Genomic DNA, 25470 nt, shown 5'->3' with positions numbered 1-25470 from the left:
TTGAAAAGTCTTTTTTCCACCTGATTCTAGAAAGAACTACCAGAATTATAAGATATAGAACTTGTTTACTATTTCACATCAGTTATATTTACCTGAATGCCTGTGTCTTCATGAAATGTGCTTCCATACTGATATCTAGCATACTTTTTTCCTGAATCTCTACAACCTTGCATTCTATAGAAGTTCAAAATCAAAGTTCTGGATTTCTTTGACCAGTAAAATTTCCAGAAACAGTTTTGAGAACATAAGATTTTTGACTATTTTGCTTTGCCAAGAAGAGATATTTCAAAAAACTCTGCCAGTTAATATCAACAAAAGATTTTAACACACAAAAGTAATCAAAGGCATAATATCAGAATAAGTTCCTGGCTTTCCCCGGAAATAATGGTTGGCAGCGTTAGATAGCAAAACAATTATTTCTTACTTACATTACTTGTTTTAATTGAACCCACGAACACTTTATTGTTGAATTATTCTTCAAAAAGTACTTATTAAAAGAATAAAAAATAAATTTAAAAAAAGTACTTATTGAGAGCTGACTATATCCGACGTTCTGCTCTAAATGCTAAAGGGTAGCAGTGGACAAAACAAAGTCCCTACTTTCAAAGAGATTGCATTCTGGGGGAAGAAATTTTAAAAATGGACAAGTAAACATATTAGCTGATGATGGAAAAAAACAGAGCAGAGTAAATGAATAAGGAGTGCCAGAGTGGGACACATGATTATTTTATATAAAACAGTAAAAGAAAAAAAATCTTCTTTAAAGGGGTAAAATTTGTTCAGAGATCTGAAGGAAGTCTGGGAATAAATCACGCTGCTACCTGGCAAAGGGAGAAGCAAGTGCAAAGGCCCTGGGGCAGATGAATGCTTATTGTGTTAGAGAAACAGCACAGAGCCCTGCATGACTGAAGCAAAGGGAGGTGGGGAAAGACTACTTAGGAAAAGATTAGAAAGTTCATGGGTAAAAACATAATTAAAAAATTAAAAATAGAAAATAAAAAAAATAAAAATAAAAATAAAGTTCATGGGTGGCCAGATTACATAGGAGTTGTTAAGCATTTAGCTTTAACTTTGAATGATTAGCAAGCAGGGAATTTTGAGCAAAAGAGTAAAATGATCAGCCTCAAGTTTCTCATCTCTCTCTCTCTTTTTTTTTTTTAATTTTGGAATAGTTTCAGATTTAATGAGAAGTTGCAGAGATAGCAGTGAGAGCTCCCATATGTGTGTCACTCAGTTTCCCCATTGTTAACACCTTACGCGACATCTTTGTCAACAGTAAATAACCGACATGGCTGCGTTACTGCTAAGCACACATTCTAGACTTATTCGGATTTCATCAGTTTCTCCATTAATGCCCTTCATCTGTTCCATGACCCAGGCCATGCTCTGAGTACTTTGGGTCATCATGGCTTCACAGCCTCCTCTGGTCTATGGTTGTTTCTCCATCGTCCCTTGTCTTTCATGACGTTGACCGTCTTGGAGGAGTAGCGGCCAAGTTATCCTGCACAATGTCCCCCACCCTGGGCTTGTCTGATGCTGAGCTCACGATTAGACTGAAGTTTGGGGGTTTGGGCAAGAAACTGCAGAGGTGAAGGGCTTATCCAGTCATGTCTACGGAGTTCTTAGAATATCTGCGTGACCTTTAGGATATTACACATTCCCCCCTTGGTTATGGTTGTATTCGCCCCATTTCCCCACTTAAAGTTACTCTTTTTTCCTTCCTAGACTCTATGCTTTGGAAGAACTATTTAACATTTTAAAGGGGTTACTTGGTTACTATTTGGGGGAACAGAGTAGATACAAGGAGACACTTGGGAAGCTGATGCTGTAAACAAGGAGAGCCAGCCACCCGCTTTTCTGGAAGGAGCCCTCAAGTAAATTAAGAGAAGGTGCCATTTGCACCAGAGAATACCTTTCATGAAGTATTAATAGTTAATAATACTGAACCTCAACCCTTAGGCACGAGGCTTTTTAGAATAAACTGACAAAATTGGGCAAACACTTCTGCAAGCAGCAAGGACGGTCTTGAGGAAAAAATACGCGTAATTGACTTGTAAGCTGATGAGCCCTGAGTTTCCTGGTACTCTAGCATCTATCTATCTATCTATCTATCTATCTATCTATCTATCTATCTCTCTATCTATCTATCTATATCTATCTATCTATCATCTATCTCATGAAGGAATTACCAGCAGACAGAACTGGTTATTCAGACTTGGGTACCTGGCAGGCATTATCTTGAAAATGGCCGAAGTAGACCTCTCACTTCCAGGAACACGGCTGTGGGCATTTGTTGCCAGTAACAGTTAAGCTTTTCAAGTAAAAATTAGAGTTCTCAAAAACATGGACTCAATACTCAAAATCTTATTATGAAATTAGCCAAGATAGCAATACATGTGATGTTTAAAAATATTTTATAAGGAAAATGTCACCATTTGAAAGATCTGTATAACTCAAGAAGTTTTCCTAAGGCCAAGGAATGATGTTAGAAGATCATGTGTCGGTAGAAGACCACGTGAAGGCCAATGGATTTTAATGCAACAGTACAATTTATTGACATGCTGCGGATTTCTTATTGCAATTAACCTATGTGTGTGTGCTGATGAAGAATATCCACGACCATTTGAAAAGGCTATTATAATACTCCTTCCTCATCAACATATCCCTGTGAGCCTGGATTTTCTCCCTATATTTCAGCCAAAACACCATGTGGTGACAGATTGAATAAAAAAGTTGACATTAGACTGGCTCTTTGCTATTAAGTCAGATATGAAGAAGATTGGCAAAAAGGTAAATTAACATTTTTTTCCTGAGTATTTTTTTCCTGGAACTTACTGTTATTTTTCACAAAAAACATGCCATTTGTGTTAATATATGAAGAATTTATTAATGCTATTTTTGAATGAATTAATGTACAGATTTTTTTTTTAATGTACAGATTTTTTAAATGTCTTGGTTTTTATCGCTAATCAACTATTGACAGATATAACCAATATAAATAAAAGTTCCTTGGAGTTCTCACTGGTTTTTAAGAGAGTAAGACGACCCTGAAGTAAGTGTTTGAGAACTATTTCTCCAAAAACAAACAAAACCCACCTCAGAGGAGGTCATACCTTTTATAAGACCAACTCATGTGAATTCGCAAAAACTTAAATGACAAGTACTCAGAAACATGAAAACACAGTAGGCAAAATGGCTAATTGGGCAAACTGTTATAACAAATATTTATAAGTATCACTATCTTTTATATAAGAATATATTGTTGTTTGTTTTTTAAACCAATCCTCAATATGATAAAATATCCTCTGTCTTTCCCTTCTTCCTTCCCTCTCTCCCTCAGGAAAATATACTAATATTTAACCGTGGTTGAACCTAATTAGTGAGATTAGAATCTTTTTCATAATTTCTTTTTTTTTTTCCTAATAATCTGTATTTCCCAAATCTCTACTTTTTATGCCGGGGGGAAAAATGCTAACAATGTTTAAAGGCCAAATATTTTTAAATCATTTTAAACCAATGATTCATTTGTATTAAAATGCTGTACTATGCTAAACTAAAAATCATTCATCTCGAATCTTTAAAATCATTTGAATAAAACAGTGGCGACTATTTAAATGCATTAGTACATGGTTTCCTTATGGGCATTAATAGTTATAGATATTTTGATGCTTCCTTGAAGCACTTTTTCAACAATTCAATGTAGAACTGTCAAAAACAGGGTTCTAATGATAGGTGAATTTATAAAGGTCTTTGATTGTTAGCAGTTCTAATTTGAAAACCATAGATTTGGTAAAAGAAAAATGAAAGATATGGTTTAAGTATGTTTGGGTAATAAATATTGATTTAAAGTTTTCTTATCTCACCAGTCCCTCATTATGAAGACAACTCAAGAATTGTTACCATCTGTACATTATTTGAAGAATTGGCCCAATGCTTTGAATTGTAGGAGAAAGTCAGTTTAGTCCATTGTGATTTCATCACATTCACTTTTATTCCACTACAAGATGATAAATAACAAAGGATATTTTCAACTCTTTTTTAAATTGTATCTTCTTATTGACGTTTGCTTTGCCACATTCCCATTTTTTTTTCATTCCCATAGTTTTTTACCATTTAAGCTTGAAAAGTTAAACACAAAAAAAGTAAAACATCCTATTTTATGTTTTTTTCTGCAATGAAATCTGACGGTAATACCCTTGCTCTCAAACCACCAAATTTGCCAGAACTTCTGTGTAGTAGCTTTGGAAATGTTGGTTCATGTAGTTTTCACTTATTTCTCCTAGAAAAACAGCAGCTAACTGAATCCAACCAAACTTATCCCCCAACAGTGTGTGAGTGTTCTAAAAACTGTGCCTTCGGAGAGTTAAAGTGAGTGACTTAGCACCGTTCACAGCCACGTCTAAGTCCTCCGCATCCTGAGAAATTCAAGGGTGAGTTTACTAACAGGACTCTCAATTCTGTTTTCCCCTGACCAGCTCCAAAGCCTGAAAGGTATAATTGCTTCTTCTTGTGAGTCACCCACTAACTAGTCCTTCCGTATTTCCATTCTCACCAGGCGGGGGAGATTCCATTTTTTATTGTAGCCTTCTAACATTCAAACCAGGAGAAATTCCTTTCCATTAGAACTTCTCTTCATGCTGAAAATCTCATCTCAATTTCTCCATTTCCCATTGTTCTTCCATTTCTCTGCTTTTTGGCTTCTGTCACTTGTTTGCCCAGGATTCATCCCTTCATCTGTGAAGGCTGCCACCCAATGGAGCACCAGTGGGTCCATGCTTCCTGCAGGTTGCGCCTCAACCTTCTCAGCAAAGCCCATTGAGCAGAGGTCTTATTTGTGGTTGAGCTAGTCAGGCAACCCCGTGGAGAAGAATTAGGTGGTAGTTCAACCTTCGATGGTTATGCTCCTCAAAGTAAAAATCTTGAGGCCATGGAGGCGAAGTTGTTCCTTCTCCTTTTATCTGATGGTCTGGCTTCTTCCATTTGTCCATCCTCGTAGAGTTACTGAAGAGGTCTCATTTTCATGTTTATTTCTTCCGAATGCAATAAAACTTTCTGTATGCCTTCATTCAACTTTGCTCCTCCATACATTTTTTTTTTTCTTTTAATCAAAAGCTTTCTTGGAGTGAGTGGAGGCCACCTATGGAGCTAGTTTATGTCTTTAAAAGCTTTGTTTATCACCCCGAGTGATAGAGCCTATCATAGGGGATTCATTTTGGTTCAAGGACACATTATTGTCTTGATTGGGCTCATACATCAAAGACAAGAATTAAAGCGTTCTGATGAAAACTTCCCACCTGACACACAGGTGGCTAAAAGTATGTGCTAGCCTTTCTTGGGTCCTTTTGTCACCTTTCTTAGCTTTCTTGTTTTGAAACATGATAATAGTAGTATTTGAGTTTTCTAGGGATTTTTGTTCTATATTGCATGCTGTGAAAGGATTTTTCTAGGTTCTGCTTCTGGGCTCCCTCTGATCTTGTGATGTTAAACACACTGCTGTCTTCCCTCGGCATTACTCTCATCATTTTCTTCTCCACTTGTCCCACTTCTGTCCTGTGTATGTGGGAGGGGGCTGTACAGAAGATGTGAGAGGAAATTGAGTAGAATGGCAGAGTCGGGGGATGTCAGGGAATCACACTGCTGAAAAAAAGACCTCCACAACTTCTAAAAGAAAAAAGGATAGGCTGTACTGGTCTTTGCATTTTTTTTTTCCAGCATAACCACAAAAGTTAAACTTTTTTCCAATGAAGCCTTTAAAAAAAGACACTCTGTCCCTTATCTTTGAATTTTGATATCATCTAGCTCCTAGAGCTATGTCCCAAATTCATGAAAATTCATGGTTTGTTTTCTAAAGAGAATGATTTATGCAACACAAATCCCATATTTTCTAGTAGGACCAGTGTCATTCTGACCTTGAAGAACTGTGTGAATTGTAATGAAAATAAATACTTCAATAAAGCATGACATCATATCTTGATTCATTTTGCATTGTGTGTGTTTAAGGAAACACTAGAACTTCCTTCTGATAGGTCTAATACCTTGGGAAATATGTTGACTTTTGCTTTCTCTCTTGCCCCAGGGTCATGTTTGGAAATTCCACTCAGTATTAGAACCAGATTTAGTCAGTCAACAACAACAAGGAGAAAGAATGGTGGGGGTTTTTTTGGACTAGATGTCACTTTTTAAATATTTTCCGGATGCCAGTCATTTGGGTGAGAAATATGTACACAGATGAACACAAAGGGAAGCAAAATGTTGACAAACACGTTGAAGAGTAATTTAATGTGGATCAAATTTCTTGCACATAAGATCTTTCTAAGTATCACATTTTGCTAGACAGGGCTGCAGTTTAATCTTTCTTTGATATCATTGCCTGGAATGATGGGCCGGGATTATATAATTAAAACAATCTGCATGTGCTAGCATAAATTTGATTGTTCTAGACGTTAGGACTAAATTTAATACTAAACACGATAAGCTTTGATGGTAAGAAAAAAAAAATTCAAGCTTTGGGAGGCTATCTACTTCCTATTTCCTAATCATCAGAAGTATTTGATATTCACTAAAGAACTTAGCATGGTTTCTGGCTCATAGTAGGAGACACATACAGATATATATATAATTCTGTTAAATATAATATATTTCTGTTAAATATAATACACAAAGAAATATGCCAGGCAAATTAAGTACCTAACAACTCTTTTGAGAATTTTTTTACAATATGTAAAAATAATCATGCAGTAGACAACTAAGATACCTGGAAAATAAACAGCAAACCAACCATAAAATGACATCAACTGCTCTCTCAGCTCCTGGTAGTGAAACATAACATCCCTTATGAGTAATAACGGGGATGTTGCTAAAATACCCACTTTGGGCACCCAGTGCTTTCATTCAGCAATGCACGTACTGTGATAGATTTGTTTTTAAAACTTCAGAAGGCAATTCACAATTCCTCGTATCATCATTCTCCAATACAAGTACTTTCTACACAAAGGAAACTTTTCGATTTCACACATTATTTTATTCTGTCCCTGCCTCTATCTTCAGGTCCTGCTGACATATTATAATTGGCTCAAACAAGACCCTTCTTTAGTTTCATTCATTCGTTCATTCATCCATCCATCCATCCATCCACTCATTCATTTTCTTTTATCCATGTCCCCCACTCCCATCTGTCCTACTCATTCATCTTAATATATGCATAAATATATATACACATATGCATGTGGTGTGTGTGCATATATTCCATTAAATGTGTCAAGATTTTTTGCATATAGTTTTTAATTTTAGTAAATGATATTGCACGTTGGATTTTTTTTTCTTTTTTTTAGTCAGATCAAGTTTTTGGGATCCATCCATGCTGCTTTATGCATATCTCACCGATTGCTCTGGCACACAGTTCCTGCTATCATGCTAAATATTGGTGATACAGTAATGGGTAAATTACTTAAGCTAAGCTTTAATTTCTTCATCTGTGAAATGGGGATGATATGTCTACCCCCATGAAATTATAAAAAATTAAATGAAAAATGTATGACAGTTATCTAGCACATAAGAAATTCCAGTGAGTAGGAATACTCAATATGTATCAACTAGCTCACATGGCTTGGCAAAATGGGTATAGGGTGGTGGGAAAACATGGAGTAATACACAAGACCAAACTGGAGAGTTGGAAGGACCAGATCATGAATGTTTTTTCTATAACATGGAAAGAAATGTGTACTTTTGTGCTTTAAATTTTGCCCAGAATTCCCTCAAAATCACTGGAGATTGATAATTCATATTCAGAGGACCTACTAACAGATTTATCCTACTCATGTGGCTTAAACAAAAATTTTTAATGCAATGGAGTTAATATGTTTTTACTATGTGCCATATTGATTTCTGCCCTTGAAATTACTGGTAGGGAAGGGAACAGGAAAGTACTATGTCTTCTGTTTAAAATATAAATAAACCTTTGAATTTGGGGGTGGTGAAAGTTGGGTCAGCCCTGTGTCAACCATCTGTCCAAGCCTAGGCCAAGGCTGTTACTGTCCTTTGTTGGTTCTGTCCATCTCTAAAGAAAGAGGAAAATGCCCAACTCATCTAGCCCCTTACCTTCAGTCTCTGGGGAAAAATGACTACAGTCCAATAGGGCTTTGCCGTTTTCTTCTATAAACAAAAACAAAATAAAACCCTGGCATCTACTTTACTAACAAGCTATTCAGAGGATCATGCCTAGTCAGCAAAAGGTATGTGTGTTTTAGAGTGCAATATCCAATCCTGTAGCCACCAGCCACGTGCAATTTCGTTTTAATTTAACTTAGTTAAGATCAAATAAAATTAAAATTCGGTTGCACTAGCCACACATTACCTGCCCGATAGTCCTATGCAACTAAGCTGCTACTATACTGGACCATCCATCCACAGAACTTTCCCATCCTTGCAGACAGTGTCACTGAGAACAACGTTTCCAGGAAGTTCATTCTTGTGGCAAGTGTGGAGGATGCGTTAGAAGGGGGCACTGGAGGCCAGTGAGAAGAACACTTTAGAGTGCTGACAAAGGCCTCTAGACAGAGGAACAGTAAAGACAGAGAAGATGGGATGGATAGGGAAAAACTGTTTTTGTAACTAATTCTTCGAAAATATATTTATAAATGTCTTTTTTAAAATATATGTCTTTTTACTAAAATTCTCCATGCTTAATTAAATGAATAAACTTTTAATTATACTGCTAATGGGACTTTTAAAAAATTCTCACTAGGTATTACCAGATTGCTTTATAGAAACATTGTATCTGTTTAACCTCCCACCAATACCCTATTGACAACCAATGTCACCACTGAAAACAGCTTATCCAATTGGATTATGGCAACATGGACTCACATTGGTAAAACTTACTTTTCCTGCTTTGTCTATCTTTCAAATCATTACATTTTTGATATACTGTGGTATTAATCATCATACAGTCTAAACTATTGACTTTTTCCTTTGTTCCTTCTAACAATATTTATACATTCAATGGTCCTTCTTTAGATGCCAGGTTATACATTGTAGACCTTTGAAGGGTTCTGTAGATCAATGAATATTGTGTTTATGGGAGTCTTAGGGAGGCTCTAGTAGGGCACTCTTGGGAAACGTACAGTAATACAAGGATGAGATGTACTTTGTTTTAGGTGATAGACATGGGGGGAAAGCCCAACAATTTGTACAAGAGGTATTTTGAAAGAAGCATTAATGCTTTTCACAGACAACCTACATCTATGAGAGAAGGAACCATGAAAGACTGGTTTTAACCCAGGATGACTGATAGACTTCTTGCGACCAAGTGGCAACTAGAAGTTATTTAGAGGCAAAGAATTAGGGCCCATGCAAGAAGGAGGAACCAGCAACATGGCTTTGGTTTCAGAAGAGAAAGTAAGTACTTGAACTAGAAGAATGGGGGGCACTCTCTGCAGGAGACATTTGAAGAGAAAAGAAACCAAATCTCCAGGTTTGAGCAATTCCCTTCCTGCCTTCTGAAATCCACGGCTTCATGTGCACTTGGCTATGAGTCAGGCTGGGGAAGCAGATAGTGATAAATACCACGAAACCCGGTCCCTTCATGGATAATCAGCGAGGAGCACATTTCATGAAAATCCTGCTGCTTGTTTTTCTATACCCCACAGCCTCCTCGTAGGCTTCCTTGCCCGGCTCCTGTCTAGTCTCAACACAGGAGTGTGGCCTCCTCTGTGCCGATAATATCACCCCTCTACCTAAAACCCTGTGTAAAATCCAACATTTTTCCTACTCTGGCCTCCAGGCTCAACCTGACTGCAGGGTCTGCTCACCTCACTTTGCTCTCTGACCTCTGCTTACCTCCAGCTCCCCTGCTCATTTTTGCCTTTGGAGTCACACTAACTAAATTTGCTGTTTCACATCATGCCCTGCATGCTCACCTCTCAGGACTTTGGCTCTATCTGTTCCTTCTGTCTGGAGGAAGAAACACCCCCTCCCCACCCTCCTACCCCCGCCCGTCATGGCCAATGTTCTTAGAGTTTTCGAGTGTTTGCTTACATTTCAGTGAATCCTACCCTGACTACTCTGTCTATATCCTCCTTGGGTGAACCCCCAACTTCAGTCCCTTACACTATTTCTTTTTATCCAGTGCACACTCCTTCTAACACACTAATTTACTATAGTTATTGTCTGTTTTTCTTTCTCCAGAATGTAAGCTCCACCGAGGCATCTGATGTACCTGAGCTCAAAGTCTGGCACATAGGTCTTTCTTCAATAAATATTTGAATTATTTCTTTCCTCCAAACTGATTAACTTTGGTACTTTCTACATTTCCTGTTAAGTAACTTTGTCATTTTTATCAGATCTCAGTACCACACTCTTAAGAATTCTAATTTTAACGTTTTTCCCCCTCAAAGTAATCTTATTGAAGTAGTGGTCTTGGTGCTCGATATTATCATTTTGTATTTGCATTTTATATAATCCTCTGGCTTGCTCGTCTAAATGACATGTGTCAGGGAAATGGTGCTTACCAGCCACTCACACCTGTCTTGTTGATGTTTGATGGCTTGGCTTATTTTGTCTAGTTCACTTCATAATTTCTTGAGAAATTTGGCAGAGCCTTTCCCAATGGTGTGAAAGCATTTTCTATGGGCTTGCTGATGGTGTGACTATTTCCCTCTGGTGTTATAGCTTTCGAGTGGCTTAAAATAAAAGACTGAATTATTCCTGTACCTGGCAGTCTTTATTGCTGCACTTCATCAACTCAATCCTACTAAATCATTAATTTATGTTACTTACATGCCTACACAAGCATGGTGAAAAGGAATCTGCAAAAATGCCACAAAATCAAGTGCCTTCTTGATTGCATCTTTGGCATTTGGACAAAGCAAAAGACTTTTCTTGCAAATTCTCTTAAATTTTCCCATAATAAAAAAGCCTGTCTCCCTAAATTTGAAAATGGCAACAAAATCACCTCTATCAGAAAAAAATTTTAAAAATATTATAGAAAGATCTCGCATTGTCATCTCCTGCCTCTGGCACTTTCATACAATCGTTGGACAAAGAAAATCTCGAGAGCAATTCTAGGACTCTTTTCCCCTTAGATCCAGAGGACTGTGCTTCCTCATCTTTCCAGAAATTCCCCCATTATCGTGCTCCCCTCATCCTCCTGAAAATAGCATATTCGGTGATATTGAATTTTGAACTTTAGAGCTCAAAAAAAGAAACTGTCTAATTCTTGCATCATATGGAAAAGAGACTAGATCACAAGACATTAGATTCGTGATCCAGTGCTTTTCCTAAACTATCTACTTCCATTGTTCTTTCTTTCTTTCTTTCTTTCTTTCTTTCTTTCTTTCTTTCTTTCTTTCTCTTTCTTCTTTCTTCTTTTTTTAACTTGAAGACCTACAGTAAGGGAGAAAAAAAATCTGGTTTAGACTGTTGCTGTCAGGTGGATTAAAATAAATTATTTTCTTCAGTTCACAGATAAGGCAACTGAGATGTAGAGAGTTTATAAAACTCTTCCAATGTTGCCGCTAAATTGTTACTGGAATTCATGCTGCTCAATTCTTCAAGCCCTCCAATTTATAATGACATAAACAAAACTACTTAACATTAAGCATAATTGCAACTCATCTCAATTAATCTTCTACTCAAATGAATTGTTATTTATAAATATTTACAGAATTTTTTTTGGCACTGGTGATAGCCTGAGGTTTGTATTTCATATTTTGGAGGAATACCTATTCTTCAAAGTATAGGCGCTATAATTTTTGGTTGCTCATGAAATATTTATTAATGCTAATGCTAATAAAAATAATGCCATGGTGATTATGCTCTTCAGTCATTAATGCCCTGAAAGAAGTAATTTGCAAATTGGTACACTGTCACTCAAAGTATTAATTTACCACATGTGGGTAACAAATTACTTCTGGAATCAGGCTAGGCACCATTGTTAAGGCTCTCCGAAGTCCTCCCACACAACCCATAGCATTCACATTTAATCAGATGCCAACTTTTGTAGAGCTATTTGCACAATGTCTCAGTATCCTTCCTATTCCCTCCACTGTGTCGCCACCGTTACCACCTGAGTTCAAGTCTTCCCTACTTTTGTTTAGAGAACCGCATTAGAAGAGTAATTGGCTATTTTGCTGTCCTTCCACTCCTTCCCCTGAACTGTCCTACATAGTAAGCCAGGTAGGACTTCTCAAAGCATGGTGACTCGAGAATCATCTGGGGAAGATGTCAACAATACAGCCAACCAACAGCTGGGATTCAAAAGTCATCACGAGACGGCCAGAGCTTTTCTTACACTGAACCAGTGTTCTGAACAGACCAGTTTTACACTTTGGATAAGCACAGGCTTGATTAAATACATTGGCCAAAGCTTGTATAACCAACCCTTCCCTGGCTTCTAAATGAAATCCAAACTCTGGGGTTGCCCTTGCACACCTGTGGGTGCACACACACAGAATGGTCATGTGTACACACACACACACACACACACACACACAGAGCTTCTCGGCTTTAAAGCCCATTGGAATCTTCCACAGAACTTCAAACATACTGATTCTAAGTAATTGATGAGGAGTGGCATATGGGCATTGGGATTTGACAAAGCTCCCACGGTGATTCTAAGATGCACTTGGAGGAGGCTGAGAACTTTTTCTTCTTTTAAGCATATGAAAAGAGGCAACTTGTTCTAAAAGGGAACATCTCTCCAAGAGTCAGCAGGCCAGGGCTCACTTCTGGATTTTGCCTTGAACAAAACATCTCCAACATACCAAATACAACTCCACTCAATCTCATTTCTTCATCTGTAAATGTGACATCAAGAAACAGGGCCAGGTTAATGCATTTCACTAACATTAATGTGGCACTTCTTATGTACTGACTCTGTATTGGAAGCTGAGAATATAACACTGAACAAGAAAAACAAATCTTGGTTCTAATGAACTTTAGAAAGGCTAAGACACAGCTAAAAAATAATGATTACCATAAAAACTATGAAAGAAATCACTGATATTAGGAGGAAAACACTTGGAGTGGGGCATGGTACTATCATAAGAAGAAGAGTCAAAAGTCATGATTATCTGATTTTAAATAATCTGGATCTCAATTTTGTAAACAACCAACAAGGTAGAGCACACCAATAAAAGGAAACTGTAGACTCCTGGAGGGCTTCATATTTAATGTGTAACATTGTGCAGACTGAAATTTTTGTTCAGGAGCATTAAGTAAGATCCTGCTTCATTGTTTCCCCACTTTAAACACTCATATTTTGATGAAATAGATAAAATCTACTCTTTCAGACCCTTTGAAGGTACAAAAAATTGGTTTAGGATGACTGAACTCTAATAGCTATTTTACTGTACAATGGGGCCGTAATAATAAAAGTACTTCTTTTCTGGGGTTTGAGGAAAACAGAGGCCACCATTCCTGGAGCAGAGTTTCGGATCGAACACGGACTTCACATTTTCAGCTGTCCAGATATTAGTGATCCTTGGCTATTTGTCCACATGGACATGGTGGAGATGCCGCCTCCTTTTCCTGGGGCCATCTTTGTCTGCTCTCTTATGGTGGGAATTCTAAGAACCCCACGTAGGGCTGAGAGAGACAACATTGGGGACAGTTCCTAGTGTTAGGGTGTCTTGTGCTTTATAAGCTATTCATGAATTAGACAATCTGGATCCTTGTTAACAAGTCCAAATGGAATAAGAAACATGAGCCAAGATTCTGAGCCAAGTGAGCCTGGAACCATGATTTGCTTGCCATCTGGAAGATCCCACAAGTCAAGGAGCAAGCAGATTGAGGCTGAAAGTGGAGCTGCTTCTCAGAGTCTAAGGAAATGCCTAGGCAGTGAACATTTTCACTTTTTCTCCAAAGTGGTCCAATTTCACTTCAAGTACTTACTTTTTTTGATGCTATTGTTAAGGCTTGATTTTCTCCAAGGCTCTTAAATTTCTTTCCCCGTCTGGTTACCTTCTCTGTCCTTGTAGATGGCTACCCTCTCTCTTCAGCCACAGTGATAGCATAACCATAAACTGCGGTGAGCATTTATAGACCTGTCACCTGCCTGGCACCCGGCTGAGGCCTCACCCTTCCGGCCTCCGCTCTGTCTTCCCCTAAACTGAAGGCGAAGCTGAACCAGGACTTTAAAAAAGGCTCTTTATAACCAATTGCTCTGGCAGAGAAATAATCTCCAGGGAGAGCAGGTGCATTCCTCAGTGCATCTCTGTTTTGGGAAGACTAACAGCCCTCCTGCTCACAGGGTTTCACCTGAAGAGTTTCAGGTCTCCGGTTAGGCAGCACACCTTCTGGGGGTTACATGGGCTCAATGTTGTCAGACATTATGTGCAGGAAAACAGCAAGCTTAGGCTGATTAGTTCTGCTACCCTGAAGCCAGAGAGCAGGGTCAGGGACTGGCTCGGAGGGGGTGAGGCCACCGGGTTTTCTGGGAGCTGGCATTGGAGGAATCCAGAGAGGAGAGCGGGCCGCAATGCTCGTGCTGAGAGGCCTACAGACTATGTGTGCCACCCCCCCCCATGGGACAGGGACTGCGGTCTTCCTACCCACCCCCCCCAGGAATCACATACTCCCTTCTCTTTCCTGTTGTTTTTAGGGGTCATCCCCTCCACCTAGAGAAGTCTGAGAAGCCCTGATCCATGGAGGGGAGGTGGAGGGGGAAACCAGGCACCAAGTCTTTGATCCTCTTGTGCGGCCACTTTTCTCCACAGACTGAGGAGGGGCCAAGTCACAGAAGGCCAAACACCTGTCTGATTCACTGTGTGAACAGCCTTTTAAGGTCACAGGCATCATCACTTTCAACACCTGGGCACTGTGTATTATAACGGGTAGGCCCCAAAATGTTGGGCAGAGGGTAGAGGAGGTGTGGGCAGCCCCACCAAAAGATAAATGCGAAACTAGCACGCTTGCTCTAGGGAGTCGCTGTTACCAGAGCTTTCAATAGAACAACTCGCTCCACTTTTTCCTCCACAAGCTTAGGAAGTAGGTTTCTAGTAGTAATCTAATTTTCCAAATGTGGAAACTGAGATACCAAGATGATGAGGCAACTACCTAAGGTCACAGAACCTCTTAGGGCAGAAGCAGGACTTGAACCCGGGCAACGCGGTGCTACTGTCCCCACCACCAGACTCCACAAAAAGCCATATTTAAATATAATTTATGAATTTCACTCCGTGTTTATGTAGAGTATTTCATGAGGTGGATGAGGCAAGGTCTTTCACACCGCCTGCCACTTAGACACAAGATTAATGTGTTGAGGCGTCGCCAGGGTCAACTATCATGCTGTTTTGTAAATTAACCTTGCTTGTGCTCCAGTCAGACTGCATTGGGAAGTGAAAGGTTTTTCATCTTGGATCTTCCTCATTTACTCAGAGGCAACGCCATCTGGGCCCCGAGTGGCTGGCTTCTTGACTATCATCTAACAAACACGGCTCTAAGATATTTTATTCAAAAGATTGGAATGCGGTTGTATAGACTGTGGGGTACAAAAATACAACAGGAGCGGGTGATGTTTGACAGCATCAAGTTAAAGAAAATGCTCAAAAAATGTTCAGTGAGAAATGAGTCAGGGATATTTAGCAAGCATATGTCTGGAGGCCTTTGTGTGGTTTATTTCCATGAAAATACACATCGTCCTGGACACAAAGGACATTTACTGTTGTTAGTTAAATGCCTGAGTACAAGAGTTAGGAACTGCTCCACTTCATTATGTCTCAGCCTAGCCAACAGTGGCTACTCTTAATAATAGTAAGCAATTTATTATTTTCTAAGAAGCAGAAGGAAGTAGTTAGCACATGTAAATTAAAGAAGTGCCATCACAAACACAAGGGCAGATACAGTGGTAAGCAACCCTAGCTGTTTCATGAACACGAAATAGTGTGATGTACGTTTCCCTACATAATTCTGTTCTTATTGCAATGAAGAAACTTTATACGCATCATATACCCCTTACCTCACTTTGTAACCCATGTCCTTTTGCGCCAAAAGGGCCCTCAATTCATAACTATATATAATATCACCTTTAGAGTGATTCCCAACGGACTCCCTCAGGATGCCTTTTTTTTTTTTTTTTAGACTCATCTTTCACAGGACACTGATAATCCTTTTACTTGAATATGATGAAATCTTTCTCCATCGGTATCGTTGGGTCACATGACAACTGGAAACTGTTCATCAAGAAGCTGAGTTGGAATAAGTAAGATATTCCGACTTGCGCACTACCGAATCCATTCTGTAAAGCTACGTGGTTTTCATGCTTTTGCCCAACTGGTTTCACCTTAACTTAAATGGCAAACTCAGAGCATGTGAGTCAAGAAGTTAGAATGACACCGACCAATTAAAATAAAAGAAAGCAGATGAAAAGGATTATTAGGATACAGGTAGAGATTCTTCCCCCCCCCCCCCCCCCCCCCCCCAGAAAACAGTTTTTCAAATTAATCCAAGCACCCAAGCACTTACTCTTTGGAAACCCAGGAACAGACAACCTATCAATCCGGTTTTGTCAAAAAAATAAGACACACACACAGGGACGATGTTATAGAGACTATTTGCAATTTACCTCAACACCTCCTTTTGGCCTTTAGCCTTGGTATTCACTTAATGAGCTCCCTTTTCCCACATTGGTTTATGAGCTACTGACTACTTATCCTAGAGAAGAAGTTGGTAACTTGGATCAAGCCAGTCAGCATGGCCTATGGTAACTGGATATTGTATGACCACATGGCCAATCCTGAGCCCAGCAGAGTGACTCAGGATATTTGCTGGCACAGAAGCACTTGTTCTTTTATGCTTTATTTGAAACTGGAAGTATCTGTTCTTGGGAGTTACTGGCTACCATTTTGTGACATAAGGAAGAGCCTATTTGAGTCTAGTCAAAACAGAGGCAGTGGATAAGAAAGGGGGAAATTTTTTTTTTTTTTTGTAAAATATTTTGAGCCTCTGTATTCAGTAATGCCTGAAGTGAGATCTAACTGAATATTTAGCAATGCAAATCAATGAATTGCCACTTGTGCTTATGCCAATTCGAGTTCAGTTTTCCGTCACTCGAAACAAAAAGCATTCTAAACTAAATATGCATTAAATTAGCCACATACACTGTAAGACTGAGATGGAAAATAAAAATCACAAATTTGGAAGTATATTTTATACAAAGAAGGTATGTGTTTGCTGCCAAATAAAAAGGACACTCTTCAGTGCTGGGCTGAGTACGTAGAGAGAAGCCCTCTCATTCCAAGTGTGGAGCATATATCCATCCGTACAACTTCCCTAAGGGACAATTAAGAACACTGGATTAAGCCCAGAAAATATATCTTCTGAAATTATCCCCCCAAAATAGTCAGAGTTGCACACAAATCTTCCTGAGAGAAGGAAGCATAGCAAGGGGAAAAAAATTTTTTTAAACTTATGTCATTAAAATCTAGAGAAACATACACCAAAATGTAAATGAAAGGACAACAGAATCAATATTTGAATTTCCATGTTTTCTTCTTTTTTGCTATACTTTTTCTATGGATTATGCTTTTTTTTTAAAAAAAAAAAAAAACAACCCATGTTCATATATAAGTTTTGGATTTTTGGCTTGCTTTATTTTCCAGCATTTAAAGATAACAGCTCTAACTGGAGGATCTCTTTGTAAAATGAACTGACAGATAAAAATACTTCATCTAATAAAGAAATATTCTGAACTGTGTGCACCTAGGCATTCCCAGCCCATGGAGGGAGAGCTCTGTGATATCGTGGTTGCCTATTAGCCTCAAAGCACAAATCTGTCCCTGAAGGGGTTTCAGTGTCTAGAACACGGATGGAGAGCTCTAAAAATAAAAATGGGCTCTATTTAGACATTTACTGCTGCAGGTAAACTCATGTTTATCCCATTTTTTTTGCTTCCATTCTTTTCTTCCCATTTCTCTGAAGAACCCAAAAATGAAAGAAAACAAAATCAGCTCCATGTTACAAGATTTCTAAGTGAATAAAGATACTGGCTTTTCATAGTGATCTTAACCAAGAACTTAACACATATCTCTTGGAGAGGTTTAGAAGACTTTCCTCATTCTGTGACTCACCTGCCTGTAACTGCTAAGCTTTCCTCTTGATGCTCATTTGTTGCTGCTGTTGCTATTGTTGGGGGATATTAAGGGCATTCATTTAGTTAAGGTGTGTTTTTGTACTTTATTTCTGTACAGGAATCTTCCCTGCTCTATTATCCCCCCAGCTAATCACAACTATGTACTCGTTCACCTTTTTCCTTCTCCACTCTCTCCTTTCCTCATTCCTAAGGCACGAGGCTCTTGGGGGTAGGACAGTTTCAAAGCCCATCTGCTGACAAATCTTTTGCTTTCACCTTTAATCTTCAGGTAGGAAATTATTAGCTGATATGGTTTCCTACCCTGAGCCTGAAGCAAATTGATCACTTTATCCTCTTTGCAGGAGGAAAATCAAAACAGAACAATTAATCATTAGAATCCCCCAGAAATGGTATTATTCTTTTGATTTTGAGAGTTTAATGATTATTAATACCTATTATGCTCTGGGTACTAACATGCAAATTCTCTTATGGGCAAAGACTTCACCTTTGTGGTAGTCAGCAAAATCCTAGACTTGCTATGGCCCAAGCGGAAGCTCAGATCCTTATGTACGCATGTCTAAGTGGCATAGTTCCTGCCCTTATTGGGGTTCCTAATGACTGTCACCAACCTTTTCTATGCCTACACATAGTCCACGTGTACAACACCTACTTCCCATCCTTTGTCTTAGTGGAAGAAGAACAAATATTTTCAATGTAATGTTGTATTTGTTTCTTGAAATAAATAGGGGCCCTGGGAGCCCAGAAGAAGGGCACTTAAGTTAGTCTGGTAATTCTGATAAAGGTTCCTGGAGGAAAATACTTGAGCCGAATCTTGAAAATGGTAGAAGAGTACGTTAGTTGAAAACGACAATCAGATCCATGGCCTAAATGAAGGCTCCATCTGGTGCCCTAATTGGCAGGGCCCAGGGGAAGTGCATAGACCACATGCCCATGAGGCTGGCCCTGGCAAAGTAGGGACACATGCAAATGCACACTCCTGCACATACGGTTTGGGAGAGGGCAGCTCTGACAACCTGGAGAAGTCAGCTGTGTGTGAGGGGAGAGCGTGGTCCAGCCTCAGTGGAAAAGCAGGCCCCATGCTGCCAGAACTTCTGCTTCTCCAAAAGAAACAAAAACTAAATGGTAAAAATTGAAGCATAGTTTAAAAATGTTTTGTTCAGGGGCATCTGGGTGGTGCAGTCGGTTGAGCATTATTAGACTCTGGATTTCGGTTCAGGCTATGAACTGCTTGGGGCGCTGTGCTCACCAGGGAGTCTGCTTCTCTCCCCTTTCTCCTCTGCCCTCCCCCCTCCCCATGCTCTGAAATAAATCTTTAAAAGTGTTTAGTTAAAAAAAAAAAATAAGTGTTTAGTTCAACTAAAAACAAATTAAAATACACTGTGCAAGCCACTACAGCAAGGCTGCAGGGCCCAGCTGGCATCAGGGCCACCTATTTGTCCCTCTGACCCAGAACATTCTTCCAGCTATGAATTATTGACAAACACTGTTGGATGGAGACCATTGTCCAGGAGAATCCTTTTCAGGCGGATTTTGAAGAACTGATAGATTTTTTAGAAATAGAGTTCTGGTACAACATTAAGAATGATCTTGCCTGTTCCCATTATAGAATTCTCAGCAATGTTCACAATACTTAAGAAGATGCTTCCCAGGGATCCCTGGGTGGCTCAGGGGTTTAGTGCCTGCCTTTGGCCCAGGGCATGATCTTGGAGACCCGGGATCGAGTCCTACATTGGGCTTCCTGCGTGGAGCCTGCTTCTCCTTCTGCCTGTGTCTCTGCCTCTCTCTCTCTCTGTGTCTGTCATGAATAAATAAAACCTTAAAAAAAAAAAAAAGAAGAAGAAGATGCTTCCTGTCTACAATATTAGTCCCAAGGACCTCAAACAGTGACGAGGTTACACATAATCACCCATGAATCACCATCAGGAAAGGGCTGGGGTGGAAGTAGGGCTGGTCCCAGCCCTCTCGTCCAAATCCAGAATCACCAATGAAACAAATGTAGGTAGCAGAGAACCATTCCAAGCCTACAGAATCAGGATCTCTAGGGATTGAACCTGAAATTTGTATGTAGAAAACATCCTTGTGCAAGACTGAAAGTTACTGTATTAGATTTGGGGACATTTCCATTGTGTTTTGCTACTAAAACTGGGGATAAATGTAAATATTTCTGTTAAAACTTTAAGTAATATATTCTCCATTTTAGAGTTAATCAAACTTTGACATTTACTGAAGACATACCAAAACCAAGGATTTTAAGACTAGGATACTCTACTCAGAAACGGAATGGATTTATTAACAGATAGCAACCTACACACCTACACTTTTATAATATACTTCATGATCCTTACATTTTATACATGACAATCTTATTTGTGACCAGGCAGTCGATAAAGAATAAAAATCATCTAAATATTGATGTCACCCTCTACTCAAAACCCAACTAAATAGTTGTAAGGGTGGTTGGTCACTACTCCTGCCTAGCTGGAAGTGATGCACACCTTTTGCCAATATAACAGTTTCCAGATATACATTAATTACTGGAAAATAGGCTTAAATACACTGGACCCAGTGAGATGCTGGGACTAATTTTCTTAATAAAGTAATAAATAGTCGGCTTAGTAACTTTTTAAAGGGCTCTGAGGAAGGAATTCTAAAACTTCTTTAGAACATTCTGGGGACAATTATAATCAGGTAACAATGAGTGCATTTCAAACAAATGTCATTGTTCCTGCATGATTACCATGTCATAGCAACTTTTGAAGAACCAACCTTCTCTCTAATGTCTTGTGACTTTGTTGCTATAACAACGTAACATTGGTCCTTTACTCCTCAAGAGAAAAACTGCTTTATTTTTCTTTTCCCTGAAGAAACTTAAAGTATGATAGGTGAAGTGTCACATTTAGTAATACCAAATTTGGTGCAATGTCAAAGATAGTTGGGGAAAAAAACACAGAGTCCTATGCATCATGTTAATCCCCATTCCCCCTTTTCAGGTGCTTCAATATGTTTTGTCAATATTGCATCCTACTTGGAATTGGATTAGTTTGCTTACTAGAAGCCCTGTATTTTTAACTTTATGATCTTAAATCCAAGTAATTGTCACCCCAAATTATACTTAGGAAAGATGTCAATGTGGAATTTGAACTAGAAAAGCTCTAATTAAATAAGGACTAAAGGAATAAATAGATACTGTGATCCATACCCTAGTCCCTTTCTGGGAAGTCCTCTCAGTCCCTCTTAATAGGTGAGTCCTGATGAGCAGGTTGGCTTCATGGAATCCTGACCCAAGGGACTGGATCTGAATATTCCCACCATCTGTATTAAAATTCTCACTAATACAATCAGTACTACAAAGAGAACTTATCCCACGTGTTTTTATGGAACAATGACTACCGCTGAATGGTGAACTAGAGTAAGGTACAGTGACCACTCTGGGTATTTATTCCTCATCCCAGGCCAGCATACCACTGAGAGATCCCTGGAAGTGGACAAGGCCCCCAAATCACCATCAAGTGACTCAAAGAAAACAATACTACCACCACCACACACAAAGTTAGTTTTAACTCTTCCATTTTCCCATTTCCGATATGTAATTCATCGACAAGTCTTGCAAAATGTATCTCAAATTGCTCTATTTCCTCCCCTCATGCCACCAGCGTCCTTGTCCAAGCCACACCATCCCCACAACTTGTGAACTGACCTTCCTGCATTTGTTCTTGCTCCTTTCCAATCCATTATCTACACAGTCAACAGAATCATTTTCTTAAATGAGATCACGTCATTGCTTAGCTTTAAGCTTTTCAATGACTTCACATTACTTTTAAAATAAAATACAAAAGCTTCGAGGTTAGCATCATCTAGAGAGAAGGCAAGGATACAATGGATTCTTCCAGTACCCAGAGAAATATGCCAAGCTGAAGACCAATCTTGAGTATGTAGTTTTGATCTATTTTACGGTGGAGAAATCTTCTTCCCTCAGTTCTCTCCATTTCAGTAAGTCAGGCATTAGAGCAACCTCACTCATGAAGGACATCATCCTGCTTGGATGCCAGAGAGTCAGTCTAGATTTGAAGGTCAATTGTTACAGGTATTAAAATTACCCATGGACTTCCACTGACAGCCTATGGAGACCCTGGGGCCTAGGTGGAGAGAGACAATTTCTCCTCCAGTTGAACTCAGAGGTAGACCCTCCATTGGAAGAGGGCTGGGGATGGGAGTAGGGCTGGTCCCAGCTATCTTGGCCAAATCCAGGCAATTTAGATAGAACATTTAGGCCATTTCCATTTTCTTGTATATCATCCAGATACTCTCCTTCTAATTTTCTTCAGAGCATTAATCAAAATCAGTTATCTCTCATTTATTTCAAAAACAATTAAAAAGCATTTACTTACTATGCCTACTCTGGTTAATTATTCTCGGTACTTGTTTGCTTACTACTATCTATCTTTTTCACAAAAAGTCAACTCTATGGGCAAGGAGCTTTTCTGTCTTGTTCAAACCTTTATCCTCAAAACAGGCACTACATAAACATTTGTTAAACGAACTAATGAATAAATTACCAATTGCTAATAGGTGTTTAAGCCTAAAACATTTTATTTCAACTTATCAGGTAACAGTAATTTTTAAAAGTTTGAGGTCTAACCGTAACCACATCCTTCCAGTGACATAGTTTTACTCTCTTGATTACAGAATATTCATAACATTTATCATCCAAACTGGCTTACTTTTGAGAGAGAAAGGGTATTCAAAGCATGCCAAGGACACAGAAGAACCGAACAGACATTTTTCCAAATAAGACATCCAAATAGCCAACAGGTACATGAAAAGATGCTCAACATCACTAATCATCAAGGGAAATGCAAATCAATGAGCAATGAGATTATCATCTCACACCTTTTAGGATGGCTATCAAGAAAACAAGAGCTAACAAGTGTTGGCAGGGATGAGGAGCAAAGGGAGCCCTCCTACGCTGTTGGTGGGAATGCAAACTCCTGCAGCCACTGTGGAAAACAGTATGAGATTTCCTCAAAAAATTAAAAACAGAACTACCATATTATCCACTAACCACACTTCTGAGTATATAACTAAAGAAACTGAAAATGGTATTGAAAATATATCTACACTCTCGTGTTCGGTGCAGCATTATTCCCAATAATACTGAAACAACATGAAGTGCCTGTCAATAGATACATGGATACATACAATGGAATATTATTCAGTCACAAGAAAGATGCAAATCCTGCTGTTTGTGACAAGACAGATGGACCCTGTGGGCATTATGCTAAGTGAGATAAGTCAGAGAAAGACAAATACTGTGTATCACTTTCATGTGGAATCTAAAAAAAGCTCCAACCCATAGAAACAGTGGAATGGTGGTACCAAGAGGTGGCAGGTGAGGGGATTGGAGAGATGTTAAGGGGGATCATCTTGCGACTAGTAGATAATAACCTACAGCATAGTGATTATAGTCAACAATACTGCATTATCAACTTCAGAGTACTAAGAAACTAGATCTTAATTATTCTCATCACAGAAAAAGAAATAATTTGATAGAGGTGTTAGCTAACACTATGATGATCATATTGCAATATATAAATAGATCAAATCAACACAAGCTATACTATAAACTTACACAATGCTACATATCAGTTATATCTTTTAAAAAAAATGAATGCCAGGACAATAATTGTTACCTAAGATTGCTCTAGGTAACCCAAATTGTACGGTCAACCTTCTAAACTGCATTCTCCGGTTACAAAATCTGTTTCAACTCTCTAATTTTCAAATTAACACATGGCATTTCTAATAATGTAACTGGTCAATGTATACTCCTAAGTTCTAAAAGGAAGAAAAAGTTATACTTGGATGTTTGTTCTCACGATAAAGATAAAAGCTAACACTTGGTGCTTACCATGTACCAGGAGATACCCAAATGTTTGACTTATCTAACTTATTTTATCCTCACAACTTTATAAGGCATGCCTTGTTATTATCCTCATTAAAGAGATGAGAAGACAGTTAAATAATCAGCTCAAGGTCGCACAGCTGATGAGTAATGGAGCGAGGATCCAACTGCAATTGGTTTGCCTCCACAGTTCATGATCTTGTCTGTTGTGGTTCCTGTGTCATGCACAGATGCCAACTTATATTTAGTATCTACGAATTCTTCACATGGTAACCGGTACGGGGTAGGCTGTGCAATGGTCTGAGGAATGTTTAAAAAACCTGACATAGGCAAAGCAATTAATAGACAACTTTAGGTACCCTGTAAAGTATGGTTTAACTACCAAAAACATCCTCACTCTGGGTTAAGTCTTGGTTAAAAAAGAAAGAAAGAAAAAAAAGAAAATACTATTTTTTATGTTCGAAACATATCATTTGTTAATTTTTCAACTAGTTGGCAGAAAATAGGAAATTTCAGGTCAATAAGAAGGGATGTAAGATTAGAATCATCTTGAATAAATTAATGGAATAAGAATTCAGTGTCAAGCAAGTGAAATTAATGTCTGAAAGACTTCTAAATATGATACCTCTGACTCAAATATCAAATATTATTCCTCATTAAGCTATCAAAGTCCTAGATATAAGTTGCAACATGTAGGAAACCAAAAATGTCTCAATGTACATGTTTTATGAAGAAATACAAACTTAACCATCTGTAAGGAGAACTCCTCTATAGATTAAAAAATTATGGTCTTTTATACCATGCTATCAATTATAATGTTATCTACTTGTATTTTAATCTTCAGTAGGTTTTACTTTTGTTTCAAAATTACTTTAAAAAATAACACTGATTTTCATTTCTGCATGTAAGGAGCTTAGAACTTGCCACTTCATTCGAACAAGTAAAAAGTAAAAAGTTAAACAGTTTGAGAAGTCAACAACTCTTCTCAGGTTCTTAAGAGAAGGGGGGACATGCGACAAATGGCTGCCCCCAAGACTGGGGAACTGACAGGTGATTCAGGGGGTCACAAACTTACCAGAGCAGAGACCAAGAGCAGACACCTCCGTCAGAATGAGTGCCAGGATAGGAAACCTGAAACATAATTGAGAAATGGTTGATGGCTCAGCATGGGCAAGTCTAGGAGTTAAAAACTCCATAGCGACCCAGCCATAGAAGGTTCCAGAACCCCCACAATATTATGAGATTTACCTCCAGAAGCCTGACTAGGTTTCCATGGTAAATATAGAGAACAATCGTCTCCTGCTCCCAGCAAGGGGAGGGGGAAAGCAACCATTTTGAAGCACACTAGTACATGGCTGTTCTTCTTTATACGCTTGCCCTCAGGGAAAACTAATAAACCCTCCCAGAGTATAATCAGAGCCTCTCTGACCTGGGGGAAGGCAAACCCCTAATTCAAGCCAGTTTTCGTCTTCCACCAGGG

General features: G+C 38.7%; 1 long non-coding RNA gene across 2 annotated transcripts; it reads right to left on the bottom strand.

Annotated features, from left to right (window-relative positions):
• Window positions 1–2872: 2872 nt before the first annotated feature.
• On the bottom strand, window positions 2873–25202 carry LOC144288540 (uncharacterized). 2 transcript variants are annotated; one of them, XR_013356428.1, is made up of 3 exons: window positions 25066–25202; window positions 10509–11382; window positions 2873–5661 (listed from the first exon to the last, which is right to left on the bottom strand). It is a non-coding gene; the product is annotated as an uncharacterized LOC144288540 (long non-coding RNA). The 2 variants fall into 2 exon arrangements; XR_013356427.1 differs by having other exon boundaries at window positions 2873–5569.
• Between the last annotated feature and the right edge of the window lie 268 nt (window positions 25203–25470).

This window comes from Canis aureus, chromosome 18 (assembly GCF_053574225.1).
Source record: "Canis aureus isolate CA01 chromosome 18, VMU_Caureus_v.1.0, whole genome shotgun sequence".
NCBI classification, from domain to species: domain Eukaryota; kingdom Metazoa; phylum Chordata; class Mammalia; order Carnivora; family Canidae; genus Canis; species Canis aureus.
This window is presented reverse-complemented; position numbering and strand designations above follow the sequence as displayed.